The sequence below is a fragment of the Vigna angularis genome, chromosome 2 (genome assembly GCF_016808095.1).
Source record: "Vigna angularis cultivar LongXiaoDou No.4 chromosome 2, ASM1680809v1, whole genome shotgun sequence".
Taxonomy (NCBI): domain Eukaryota; kingdom Viridiplantae; phylum Streptophyta; class Magnoliopsida; order Fabales; family Fabaceae; genus Vigna; species Vigna angularis.
In genome coordinates this window covers 22137247-22152035 of record NC_068971.1, presented here as the reverse complement: position 1 = coordinate 22152035, position 14789 = coordinate 22137247, and the positions used below count along the sequence as shown (strand labels likewise).

The following is a 14789-nucleotide window of genomic DNA, read 5'->3' as shown; positions in this document are numbered from 1 at the left end:
ACTGTAAGTTAACTTTATTCTCCTTGTAAACTGTTCTATTTTATTATAAATGTAAGTACTCTTGAATATAGTTTATAGCTATATTTTTGGGGTGTTACACAGATTCATTTGTTCTTTCTAATCTTATAATTATAATATTCACTTTATTGTAATGGAAAATTCTAAACTATAAATATTAATATAATATAACTATTACATATATATATATATATATATATCATAGTTTTAATATAAATTTAATAGAATTTTATTTTAATAATTATTATAATAATAAATTTTTAATTGCATAATTTTTTATAGTTAAAAATGTGAAAATGTGTTTGTATGAACATGCCCATGCATAATCATGCATTTGTAACATCCCAGATTATATAGAAATATATATAGTAAGTCCACATTTTAATATAAGAGAACAGTTAGAAGTAGACTGTAAGTAAAATATTAAAGTTACAGTCATCCCAAAATAAGTCCTAATTTAAAACTTTAAACGCATTAGAGTATTTCAAAGTGATAGAACTTAATTTAGAAATTCCTAAACGAACTAAGCTGCAGCATCATCACCATCCAGGGCGGGCCTGCTCCAGGTGTACCTCATTCATCTCTGCTCACATCCAAGTGGATGATCATTGCAAAAGAAAAACACACACAAGCAAAACAAAAACACAAAAGCAAGGGTGAGCTAGATATACAAAAACATGTTATAACAATCAGGCAACATGCAAGTAACGACAGATATACTAGACTACACAAACATAATTTGTTGCACTTTAAACTTGACTCGTCCGGACTTAGAATAATTGTCGAGCTATGGCGGGTCATGCACTCGTGGTGGCCTCTACTGCTTTGTAGAGCCATTATCAATGGGTTTCACCCTACCACACTCATGAGGTTAGTTTGTTATCACTCACCTTGGGCCATACTGGAAGCACCCAAGACTAGGACCTCCTCCCACTACTCACGACATGGTTCAATCCTCTCTACTTGAGAATGATTAGCCATTGTAGTTTCAGGACAACCCCCAAGACTGAGCTTCAATGCAAATCATTCTAAAACACACCAAGGGCACCACCATGGTGCGAGAGCTCATACAAAGACCAACCCCCTTAAAACTCTCGCTTTGCGCCCAATTCGCCTTTCGAATTAAACTGGCAGTGACTCTAGGTCACCTCCAGTCACATAGCGACCAAATTCGCTATGCGAATCACCAGACAAAGAGCAGCACCCTCTCGTCATTCGCACAGCGCACCAGCTCGCACAACGAATGACTCAAATAGAGAGCACCCTCTTAAGGGTCTCGTTATGCGAGACAACTCGCATAGCGTCTCTGCATCACCTGTAGAACGCAAATTTTGCAGAATCATACACTCACACCAGCTCTTACCATTTCTAGGCCTTCTATCCAATTTCTAACACCCCTAATTCTTGTATTACACCTAATTAAACTTGTCTAGATGATTATAAACATTCCTACTACAATTCTAAAGTGATTAAGACTCAATTCCTACTCTAACACACCAAAATCAACAACTTAGAGACCCAAATCCAATTTTATCACTTGTAACTCGTTTTAGACCATTTTGAGATTCCTAATGATAACAGTTGAAAAACTGTTATTTTCATGCTTAAATTTGATACTAAAAGCAACCTTTAACACTTAGAAACTAGCTTGAAATCATGCTTTTGGTTATATTTTTGGAAATAAGAGAGCTGGACAGGTTTATGCGTGATTTCAGTGTTTTATGCAGGTTTTAAGGTGAATTTGGTGAAAGAAGTGAAGAAGGATAGAAATGGAATCAGAAAAGACATCAAATAGTGCAAAAGGAGAAGTCGCAACTACCGCTGAGCGGCAATTTACCGCTGACCGACACTCAGAAACCCACGTTGGCTCCGCTGAGGGGTGAAAAGGCCGTTGAGGGGAGGAAACCAACTCGTGCACTTACCGCTGAGCGGCATTATTTTGGGCTTGGGCCTAATTTTCTGTATTATTACGAATAGTATATAAGCTTTAGGTGTTCCTAAGGTTTGTATCTTTGGCTGAGACGAAGCAAACACTCTCTTTTCCACCCCTTTGAAGGAAGATCTTGGATGCTCAGGCTACCTCTTTATCTTTCTAGGGTTTTATCTTCCATTCTTTCATTATTTTTCATCTAGTTTCACCATGAATATGGTGAACTAAACCTTGTATTGTTGTTGGGGAATCAATGTAGTCTTGTGAAACTCTCATATATGGAATTAATGTTTTAACATCTTACTTTAAGATACATGCTTTCTTTCATCATTAGTTAGGGTTTTTCCTCTTTGCTTAATGCTTGCTTTGTTTAACTCATTCATTGCTATGATTATTGATTTTGTCGATATGGGAACGTACGGGGAGATCTAGATCCGGGGAATTTCTCCCAATAGCATATTGGTTGCCTTTAAGCTCCTGCACTTCAGAACTAATTACTAGGAATGCTAGAAATTGTATGAACTCATAATTAAGGATAGGCCTTCTTGACAAGGTAATTTAGAGAGTGGCATTAACATTGATGAAAAGATTGATGAATTCCTAAAGTATATGAGAGTGGATAAGATGAAATTGATAACCCCAACAACACACTCATCCATATCATTCATTACGTGTTTGTTTTACTCTTTTTGCCATTGATCAAATTCATGCATACATGTTTACTTATTGTCTTTTGCATTAAAAACCTATAATCAATTGTTCACAAGTCTTAAATAATCAACAAATCAGATAACTAACTAGGCCGTGAGTCCTTTGGGAAAACGATACTTGGTCTTACCTAGTTTTATTACTTTATACGATTCGGTCACACTTGCCGATTGTTAAACAAGTTGGTGGCGCCGTTTTCGGTGTTCATAAATTTGTCATCAAGTTTTTGGCACCGTTGCCAGGGACTCGTGGTTTAACTAGTTTATTTGTTTGATTATTGATTATCTTTGACTTGTTTTTGAATTTTGAAATTTGAATTTTTTTTTTCTGTTTATATTTTTCAGTTTTTATTTTATTTTATTTTATTTTATTTTTTGGTTATTATTTTATTTTATTTTATTTTCTGTTTTTATTTTATTTAATTTTATTTTCTGTTTTTATTTCTATTTTATTTTCTGTTTTTATTTTTCTGTTTTTATCTTCCTATCTTTTCAATTATATCATTTGATTTTTTTTTATCTATCTTCTCCATCTTTTTGTGCTAACAAATATTTTCTAGAGTTTTGTGTCTAATGTTTACAGGATGCAATTCGGACAAGAATTTAACTATATGGGCACTCAATTCTACCAAAGTAATCTCAACCACTGGTGGGAACCTCACTCAACCATGGATCAAAGCCAATGATGCCTTGTTAGCTCAGAACAAGATACTAACTCAACAATTGGAGAATCTCACAAAAACACTTGCACAACTGCCAAAAGAGTTAAAGGCTGTAGGTTCAATTACAGTTGTGTGAATTATGTGGAGGTGACCATGTAAATGGTCAATGCGCCTTTCCAGCAGAAGCTTTGGAGGATGTTAACTTCATGGCCAATCAATTTCCTTACTGTCAGGGAAACTTCAATGAAGGGTGGAAACCACACCCAAGTATTGGTCAAGGACAAAGTGGGCAAGCTGGACAAACTGGACAATTTAACAAGCAACAACAACAACCAACCTTATGGCAACATATTTCTATACTTAATGAAAGATCAATAAGGATGGAAGAAACTCTTCAGCAATTCATACAGGCAACTGAATCCACTCAAAAGAGAACTGAAGCTGCTATTACGAACTTGGAGATTCAAATGGGTCAAATTAATAAGCTCTTGGAAGAAAGGCCTGACAAGAATTTTGGGGCTAATACTGAGGTTAACCCCAGGGAAGTGTGTAAAGTTCTAGTGAGTGTAAATGTTGAAAAAGTTGAGTTGGAAAAAGAAGACAGAAAAGAGAGAGAAGAGAAAGAAGAAGAGAAAATTTGTGTGAAGAAAAAGAAAGCGAGAGAAAAGAAAAAGAGGACGAGAGAAAAAAAGAAAGAATCATATGAAAAACCTCGTCCCCATCCAAAGAAGTATCATAGGAAGAAGGAATTTGAGCGCTTTATGGAAATCTTCAAGAAATTGGAGATTAAAGTTCCTATGATTGAGACATTGCAACAGGTTCCTGGTTTGATCAAATTTCTGAAGAAGTTCAGTAGAAAAAAGAAAAAGAAGAAAGAACATGAGCTTTATTGGGTCAAGCTAATGACGTTAAAAGAGCGCTTACTAGGAGGCAACCCAGTGATTTAAGAACTTTTAATTTTTGTTTTGGTGATGTAATTTTGAACTTTTGGGTATTTTTGTTTTTGTTATAAGTTTGTTACAGGGTTTACATCTACTGAGGGATGTTAGGCGGAAGAGTATCTACTGAAGGATACTATGTTTGTATACACCTACTGATGGGTGTTGGTAAGAAAGATTTGCACCTACTGATGGGTGTTGGTGGATTTTGGGCCAGGCTCGTGACGTTAAACAAGCGCTACCTGGGAGGCAACCCAGTTGATTGATTTTATCTGTATTGTTTGTTTTGATCCTACTTTAGGGTTGTGCATGAGTGATCTAAGAATTTTATTGCAGGGAGCCAGTGAGGGATATGTTTAGGACGCATTTAGGTTAAGCTAAGGAGAAGGAGAGCACTTCCCGTAAGTGCCGCTGAGCGGTAGTGTCGCAAACTAGGCTTAGGTTGCCCCTTAGCGGAACCCGAGCCCATTAGGGTATTTTTATACCCTAAGCTGCGCCTTAGTTTCTCTTCTCTGCATACACACTCCTACATACTTTTTCAAAGGATCTTTACAACTTGTTCCGCACCCTTTTGAGAAAATCTTCCTTTCACTCACTTTCTCACTAGTTTTCCATCTAAGTTTGGGGTTGGGAGAGAGCATCATGGGGTTGAGTTTTTCAAAACACTAAAGCAGGATTTGTCTTATTTATTTGTGTTTTAGAATAGGGTTTGATGTACTCAATTGGAAACTTTATCTGTTATGATGGTTTGTTTATGATTGTGAATGTTTGATAAGTAATGCTTGATGATGTTTTGATATAGATTGATGTTGAGATGTGCACATTACATGCTTATACAGGTGGTTCACAAACTTTGTGAATAAATGCAAGTTATTATGATTGTGATTGTGATATTAAGCAGGATGTGTATGTCAAATGTGAATGAGCTTATATGTAAGGTTTTGAGCTCTAGAGATTTTGTGATTGAGTGTTATTACTTTGGAAGCATGAATAACTTTGCCCAGGTTTTCTATGATTGAATCAATTGCTTGTTTGCATTATATGATCAATGTCGTTTGTTGGAAACCCTTATATTAGCCAAATTGCATGAAATAAGCCACTAAAAGAGAACACTATGTGTTCTATCCTTTGAACCCTTAGCCTTGAACATAAATTTAAAACCCTTGTTGAAAACTTTACCTTGAGTTAAGTAGAAAATGTTTTGTGGTATTGATAAATGTTCAAGTTTGGGGTTGTTGGAAAATAGAAAGGGAAATTGAAAGCATTGAGCTAAAAGCTAAGAATTAAGTATGCGAAAAGCAAAAGAAAAAGAGAAAGAAAAGAAAAGAAAAAGCAAAGCACAATGCAAAGGAAAGTTGGGAAAGTACGAATGATTGTGTTTATTTGATTCTCTTAACTCAAGGGTTTTGTGATCTAGAAAAACAAATTTTCTTGTTAGCCCAGCCACATTATAATCCATTGAAAAAGTCCTTGTGATGATGCATGCTTGTGAATTTATTTGATTGTGGTTAAATGAAAGGCAAAGCCAATTTATGTGACATTGTGATAGTAGAGCGAATGAGTGATTACCTCTTATACACTTGTGTTTGAGTGAAACACTTTACCTAGTGAGGAAATATTCCATGAGCACATAAACATTCATGCTTAGTTGATTAATCATTCATGAAAAATAGCATTTGTTGGATATTAAGTGATTTTTTGAACACCCAAAGCATGTGCATGTCTTGATTGAAATCTTTGTCATGAGTTTGATTGAAGTTTTTACTTATTTTGAAAAGAGGATTTTGAATGGATTAAACCATTGTACAGATTGGTAGAAGATTGAGTTACATTTTGTTTGCTTGAGGACAAGCAAAGTTCTAAGTTTGGGGTTGTGATAACAGTTGAAAAATTGTTATTTTCATGCTTAAATTTGATACTAAAAGCAACCTTTAACACTTAGAAACTAGCTTGAAATCATGCTTTTGGTTATTTTTTTGGAAATAAGAGAGCTGGACAGGTTTATGCTTGATTTCAGTGTTTTATGCAGGTTTTAAGGTGAATTTGGTGAAAGAAGTGAAGAAGGATAGAAATGGAATCAGAAAAGACATCAAAAAGTGCAAAAGGAGAAGCTGCAACTACCGCTCAGCAGCAATTTACCGCTGAGTGGCACTCAGAAACCCACGTTGGCTCCGCTGAGGGGTGAAAAGGCCGCTGAGCGGAGGAAACCAACTCGCGCACTTACCGCTGAGCGGCATTATTTTGCGCTTGGGCCTAATTTTCTGTATTATTACGAATAGTATATAAGCTTTAGGTGTTCCTAGGGTTTGTATCTTTGGCTGAGACGAAGTAAACACTCTCTTTTCCACCCCTTTGAAGGAAGATCTTGGATGCTCAGCCTACCTCTTTATCTTTCTAGGGTTTTATCTTCCATTCTTTCATTATTTTTCATCTAGTTTCACCATGAATATGGTGAACTAAAACCTTGTATTGTTGTTGGGGAACCAATGTAGTCTTGTGAAACTCTCATATATGGAATTAATGTTTTAACATCTTACTTTAAGATACATGCTTTCTTTCATCATTAGTTAGGGTTTTTCCTCTAAGCTTAATGCTTGCTTTGTTTAACTCATTCATTGCTATGATTATTGATTTTGTCGATATGGGAACGTACGGGGAGATCTAGATCCGGGAAATTTCTCCCAATAGCATATTGGTTGCCTTTAAGCTCCTTCACTTAAGAACTAATTACTAGGAATGCTAGGAATTGTATGAACTCATAATTAAGGATAGGCCTTCTTGACAAGGTAATTTAGAGAGTGGCATTAACATTGATGAAAAGATTGATGAATTCCTAAAGTATATGAGAGTGGATAAGATGAAATTGATAACCCCAACAACACACTCATCCATATCATTCATTACGTGTTTGTTTTACTCTTTTTGCCATTGATCAAATTCATGCATACATGTTTACTTATTGTCTTTTGCATTAAAAACCTATAATCAATTGTTCACAAGTCTTAAATAATCAACAAATCAGATAACTAACTAGGCCGTGAGTCCTTTGGGAAAACGATACTTGGTCTTACCTAGTTTTATTACTTTATACGATTCGGTCACACTTGCCGATTGTTAAACAAGTTTGTGGCGCCGTTTTCGGTGTTCATAAATTTGTCATCACCTAACCAGTCAGAATTGACCTATCTGAGCTGCCCAAACAGCCCAATGGCACTCAAGACCTGCCATGCCCAAAATCACTACCTCACTTCCTCTCAAAGTGACCTAAAACCCTTACAGAATACTAATTTTTCCATCCATTCACTGTTACAACATGTCTCTCAGCCCAAACACCTCAACATAGAAATTACATAAATAAGATACATCCAAAATAGTATACACACATTGCACTTCAGTTCCATAGCCATACAATCCAGCACATGCAAATAAATCTTCTCAATCAAAGCACAACATCAACAGTAGAATAGTAAAAAAATCCATATACATACACCACATCCAACCAAATTAAACACGTATTCTAACTCCCCTTACCTTGGGGTAAAACCGCACAGCTCATTGGAATGCCCTAACGGTACCTCACACAGCAAGGACCCGACCAAACCCTACAAACCACCAAAATTGTGATTGGAACAACTCTTAGAGCTAAAATAGAGTGGAAAAGGAAAAAGGAAAAAGAACAAGGCACATGCAACCAACAAGAATGCATGTCCCTAGTTCAAGAACTGAGAAGAGGTTGCATGGAGGGACTTACCAGTTTAGAACCCAAAACGAATCGGAAGGTTTCAAAGCTCTGTACGCTGCAGACGTTTTAGCACCACCTGAACAGAAATCTACCAGTTCAGAGAGGATAAATGGAAGAGAGAAGGAAGAGATGTTGTAGAGAGAAGGCAGAGGAAATCTGAAACTGAGTTTTAGAGAGAGACAAAATGTTTAAGCTAACGGGCCAGGATATTTGAAATGGACTTTTAAGGTCTTGTCCTATTAACTTAAGGCACCATTTTGCTCCATTTTTAACTCTCCTCACATTCTCCCAAACATCAAAAATTTTCGACCTCAAAAATTAGACTTACCAGCAAACAAGTGAGGATAGGACTCCCTCATGACTCCCTCTAATTCCTAGGTAGAGTCACCAATCCTACTATCCCAGACAACTTTGACAAGACTGATGGTTTCTGCCTCTATGCTAAAATGCTCTAGTGTTCAATAGTGTAGATTTGTTTAGCCATTATTCTCAAAACAAATTTGAACCCCAAGACCTCAGCTTTAAAGAATTCTCTCCTTCGGCTAACCGACCATGTTGTGTCAGCCACACTACCAACCCCTCACCTATCCTTCGCCACTTCTCGTAAAACTATTCTAAAACCTCTACTAGTCTTGACTTCAAATCGACCCTTAACTGATACTCTTTTACCACCATCTTGTTTCTTCTAAGAACCACCATACTACGGACTTTATCGCTACCACTTCTGATTAATCCACCAACTGTCATGCTCTTGATCATCTTCAACCATACCCATTCTAAGGACTTCACATTACTTTACTGATTTACACTCTTGAGTAGTATAGTTTCCAACTATACTATCTCATTACTAAATTAAAATTCTGCTCCGTTGCAACAACAAAACAAAGTGAGCACTCCACCTTCACCCATTCAATTTGTCAGCCTGAACCATATGCAATTCTTGATCCACTAGCCTGCACTTATACTTAGATTTTTAACCTCTTTGACTTGAGATCACTAACTTGATTAGTATCAAGCCAACTAATGATGCATCTCAAACTAGGATTGTCCAAACTGCATTTTCTCAACCATTTTGAGAAACCCACTAGTTATAGTATTTCAACTATACTAATGAAATTGCTTTACAACTTCACTATAGACCCCCAATCTTCATATTCTTCAACCCACTCTTACTTAATCCTTATCAACCAAGAACCTGAATCTTTTCTCTGTTCAAACTAACAGTTGACATTTTCTTACCTGTAGATTGCCACTATAACTCAAAACCATAGCTCAAATCATCTCTTTCGTCCATTGACCCACTCTTCCTGTTCCAAATCCATTAATACTTCCTCACTCTAAAGTTGACCCTGTAGTTTGAAATCGTAAGCTCACTTATCTTCTTTGCCTGATACTTATTCTCTCCATACCTAAACTCACTTCTAACTCTTGAAGATTACTAGACAGTCCCAACTCATGCTCATATAACAACACCAATACTGTTTCAAAGAACTCGTCTCTCACAAACCACCAATCCACAATTATGAAAGTTCTTCATGCATGCCTATTATTGACAATAACATGCTCACCATCATCCGCTGCGCTACTCTGATTCTCAAACTCCCTTGCTCACTAGTTGACTCAAAGGACACTTCTTCATAACAACAGTAACCCGAAAAATGATGCCCTTGAAAAACCTTCTTCCAAAATTTCCATGCTCGAAATCACTTCAGCTTGCTAATACTTATACTAGACTGCTCCAACCTGTCCTCTAATTCTCTTATGAGATTCTTCAACCTTGTAGTCATTCCTATGATTGCATTGAGTCCAAACACTGTTGCTCTCACCAAAACTCCACCTTCCTCTTATACTGCTCAACTTCAACAAGAACAATCCATAAAGAGATTACTGACATCGGTGTTGCCTAAGACCCCACTCCAAAATGAATTCCACTTCTCCAAGATATAAAAATCTCATACTTGTCATAGAACACCAACCGAAACCCTAACACCCAAAAGATCTATCTTCTCTTCTCCACTTATCCTTACTAAAATCATCTGACTTCTACAACCCTTCGTCTTCTCATTTATAACTTGAACCACGTCTAATACATACCCATTTGTTCTCCTTCTCAAAACACAACACTTCTCTTGAAGACCATAACCACCCAAAATCGAATTGAAACAATCAAACCTACCTTATGATCACACCTCAAATTTATGAAAGAACAACACCATCTCTTCTTCCCTTACAATTATCAAACATCTTGGATTCCTATAACACTTGCTTCCATTTTTCGTTCAACTATACTTGATGCACCACCTTCGCTTTCCTTCCTTGCCAAGAAACTACTCCATATAAACTTCAAACCCGAGCCCTTAGGTTAACTCCACAAACGCCACATCACTTAGAATTCTTCATGCACTCATTTCGACCAAATTAACTTAAAACCTTCTTCTTCAAGAATTTCCCTCTTCACTCAGAATCTTCAGAATTACAGACCATATCTTGAATCCTCTCAATCTCAAGATACCCTTAACCAACAACACCAATCCTCTGACCTTATCTGAACTTACCATTTCACTGCCTTTTGCAACCCATCATTCAACATCCACTTCTATCTTGATCGAACTCAGTCGGTCACTGAACATCACCATAAAACCACATTCGATGAAAACTGACTTTATCACAACCTACAGCTTCATAACTCTGAACATCTCAACCAACCCAAACTCTGATCATTCGCGATACCCTCTTTCACAACTTATACTGTGACCACCCTTTGCCATATGTTCTAGAACCTTTTCTTCTCATTTCCTCATCCACTATGCTCTTAATTCTCTAACCTTATACTTTCCTACCAAACTGACATTCTGATGTACTCCTTCCTTCAACACTTGAAATCTCTCATCTCAGCCAATGATCAAACCTTTCTTCTATACGAACCACTAGTCTTGAAACATCATTCTAAACTTGACTCTAAATCATCCACTTGACTATCTCCTTCCAATTATTCACTTATCTTAAGACCCTTACAATACTTCATTCTTCTTCAAAGACCTCATGCTTTCTCTCAACTTGGCAATCTACCTTCAACTATTTCCTCCGTAACTCTGTTCTATGCCTTAACGACTGTTTCTCAAACTCTTCTTCTTCTACTTTTCTTCTTGATACTTATTCCCCTTGGTCCACTTTAGAATTCATATTCCTTTCTTAACTTAAACTTCAAACCATCCACCCCTTTTCTTATTCAGATCTCAACCATCGATGATACCTCGACCCATGATACCGATTTCACCCAATGTTACTTCGTTGCTCGCCAATACTTTCCTTTCTTTTGTCCTCTGACGTTACTGATGTATTGAACCAAATTGAATTCTTAAACTTACTACACCTATGCTTACCCAATGTCCCTCTTATTCTAGCCTTTGAACTCAACTCTTCTTGTGAAACGTACAATAGTTGATCTTTTGACTATGTTCATGAGAACTTTTTCTTCACCCAAAAACATTACTTCAAAATTCCAATATCTTCACTCGTCTTGTGAAACCAAGATTCTGGTCTTCTAACTCCTTATCTTCGAGGCAAGAATTTGTCTCAAAGGCTTAAACCAAATCTAAGAAAGGTATACAACTCAAGTTGTCCTTGAATCTACATTTCTCTACTACTATAGAGCACATTACACCACCGCAAAGGCAAGAACAAGACAAGAATTACTATAGGAAACAACACTGGAACCCCAACTCTTTCTTACCCCAAACCTTCATAATTAAGAAAGGAAAATCATCTCTTGTAAAAGTCATGAGTGTGTACCCTCATTACTCTTATCAAGACGTTTTCTGTTCTCAAAACTTCTAGTTAGATACACACTCTACTATCTCGACATGGAGGAAATGGTAAATCATACCATTTAGATTCAATTCTTCACAGAGAAGACAAGACAAGCCCTCAACTCACACGTCATCCTAAGGACGACCTGCTCTGATACCATAAATGTAACATCCCAGATTATATAGAAATATATAATATAGTAAGTCCACATTTTAATATAAGAGAACAGTTAGAAACAGATTGTAAGTAAAATATTAAAGGTACAGTCATCCCAAAATAAGTCCTAATTTAAAACTTTAAACGCATTAGAGTATTTCAAAAGGATATAACTTAATTTAGAAATTCCTAAACGAACTAAGTGTCAGCATCATAACCATCCAGGGCCTGCTCCAGGGGTACCTCATCCATCTCTGCTCACATCCAAGTGGATGATCATTGCAAAAGAAAAGCACACACAAGCAAAACACAAACACAGAAGTAAGGGTGAGCTAAATATACAAAAACATGTTATAACAATCATAGGCAACATGCAAGTAAGGACAGATATACTAGACTACACAAACATAACTTGTTGCACTTTAAACTTGACTCATCCGGACTTAGAATGATTGTCGAGCTATGGCGGGTCATGCACTCGTGGTGGCCTTTACTGCTTTGCAAAACCATTGTCAATGGGTTTCACCCTACCACACTCACGAGGTTAGTCTGTTATCACTCACCTTGGGCCATACTCAAAGCACCCAAGACTAGGACCTCCTTCTACCACTCACGACATGGTTCAATCCTCTCTACTTGAGAATGATTAGCCATTGTAGTTTCAGGATATCCCCCAAGACTGAGCTTCCATGCAAATCATTCTAAAACACACCAAGGGCACCACCATGGATCTTCTCCTTGAAGATCATGGAATTATGTCCAATAACATAGGGCACCACCATGTAACCTCCCTTTGAGATCCTTGAAATTACGTCTAATAACATAGGGCACCACCATGTAACCACTCTTTGAGATCCATGGAATTACATCCATCAACCATGCTTTTAAAATCACATACTTTGAATCACTTTGAATCACCAATCATACCTTTGAATCACATACACTTTCACTTTAACAATATATAACATGTTTGAATCCCATCATACAATACAATATGCTTCAACACATACTTCACAAACCATACAACATTCAACTCTATGTGAAACAATACAAAAGAGAAGATAGAGAATAAAACCTTGAACGTTTCGCAAAGCGCATCCCTTAGCACAGCGAGACTGAGAGCGTTTCGCACAACACACATTATTCGCATGGCGAATTAACTCAAAGAGGTGCCATACCTCATGCCTCTCGCATAGCGTACCCTAGTCGCTATGCGAGAGCTCAGACAAAGACCAACCCCCTTAAAACTATCGCTTTGCGCCCAATTCGTCTTTCGAATTAAACTGGCAGTGACTGCAGGTCACCTTCAGTCGCATAACGACTAGATTCGCTATGCGAATCACCAAACAGAGAGCAGCACCCTCTAATCATTCGCATAGCGCACCAGCTCGCACAACAAATGACTCAAATAGAGAGCACCCTCTTAAGGGTCTCGTTATGCGAGACAGCTCGCATAGCGACTCTGCATCATCTGTAGAACGCAAATTCTGCAGAATCATACACTCACACCAGCTCTTACCATTTCTAGGCCTCTTATCCAATTTCTAACACCCCTAATTCCTGTATTACACCTAATTAAACTTGTCTAGATGATTATAAACATTCCTACTACAATTCTAAAGTGATTAAGACTCAATTCCTACTCTAGAACACCAAAATCAACAACTTAGAGACCCAAATCAAATTTTATCACTTGTCACTCGTTTTAGACCATTTTGAGATTCCTAACCAGTCAAAATTGACCTATCTATGCTACCCAAATAGCCCAATTGCACTCAAGACCTGCCATGCCCAAAATCACTACCTTACTTCCTCTCAAAGTGACCTAAAATCCTTACAGAATATCAATTTTTCCATTCATTCACTGTTACAACATGTCTCTCATCCAAACACCTCAACATAGAAATTACAGAAATAAGATACATCCAAAATAGTATACACACATTGCACTTCAGTTCCACAGTCATACAATCCAGCACATGCAAATAAATCTTCTCAATCAAAGCACAACATCAACAACAGAATAGTACAAAAATCCATATACATACACCACATGCAACCAAATTAAAAACGTATTCTAGCTCCTCTTACCTTGGGGTAAAATCGCACAGCTCACTGGAATGCCCTAACGGTACCTCACACAGCAAGGACTCGACCAAACCCTACAAACCACCGAAATGGTGATAGGAATAGCTCTTAGAGCTAAAATAGAGTGGAAAAGGAAAAAGGAAAAAGCACAAGGCACATGCAACCAGCAACAATGCATGTCCCTAGTTCAAGAACAAAGAAGAGGTTGCATGGAGAGACTTACCAACTTAGAACCCAAAACGAATCGGATGGTTTCGAAGCTCTCTACGTTGCGGACGTTTTGGCACCACCTGAACAGAAATCTATCGGTTCAGAGAGGATAAATGGAAAAGAGAAGGAAGAGATGTTGTAGAGAGAAGGCAGAGGAAATCTGAAACTAAGTTTTAGAAAGAGACAAAATGTTTAAGCTAATGGGCCAAGATGTTTGAAATGACTTTTTAAGGTCTGGTCCTACTAACTTAAGGCACCATTTTGCTCCATTTTTAACTATATTTTTTAGGTCCTCACCATTTCCTCTGAGTTTTCACATATTATTTATTTTTCTTATGTTAACATAATATAATAAAAATATATATCATTTTAAAAAATCTATATATAAAAATTAGATAGGTAATAATTTTTAAAACAAAAATTTAACTATAAGAATTTCAATTAAGTTACAAATAGTTATGCAAATAATAAACATTTTACATGGAAACATGGTTATCAAACTCTCGAGTTAACTCGTAAACACGTTCC

General features: G+C 37.0%; 1 long non-coding RNA gene across 3 annotated transcripts; it reads right to left on the bottom strand.

Moving 5' to 3' along the window:
* Positions 1-367: 367 nt before the first annotated feature.
* On the bottom strand, positions 368-14448 carry LOC108327129 (uncharacterized). 3 transcript variants are annotated; one of them, XR_001832055.2, is made up of 5 exons: positions 14275-14448; positions 14055-14125; positions 8007-8073; positions 7787-7857; positions 368-601 (listed from the first exon to the last, which is right to left on the bottom strand). It is a non-coding gene; the product is annotated as an uncharacterized LOC108327129 (long non-coding RNA). The 3 variants fall into 3 exon arrangements; XR_001832054.2 differs by lacking the exons at positions 7787-7857; positions 8007-8073 and having other exon boundaries at positions 14275-14439; XR_001832053.2 differs by lacking the exons at positions 368-601; positions 7787-7857; positions 8007-8073 and adding an exon at positions 12003-12217 and having other exon boundaries at positions 14275-14438.
* Between the last annotated feature and the right edge of the window lie 341 nt (positions 14449-14789).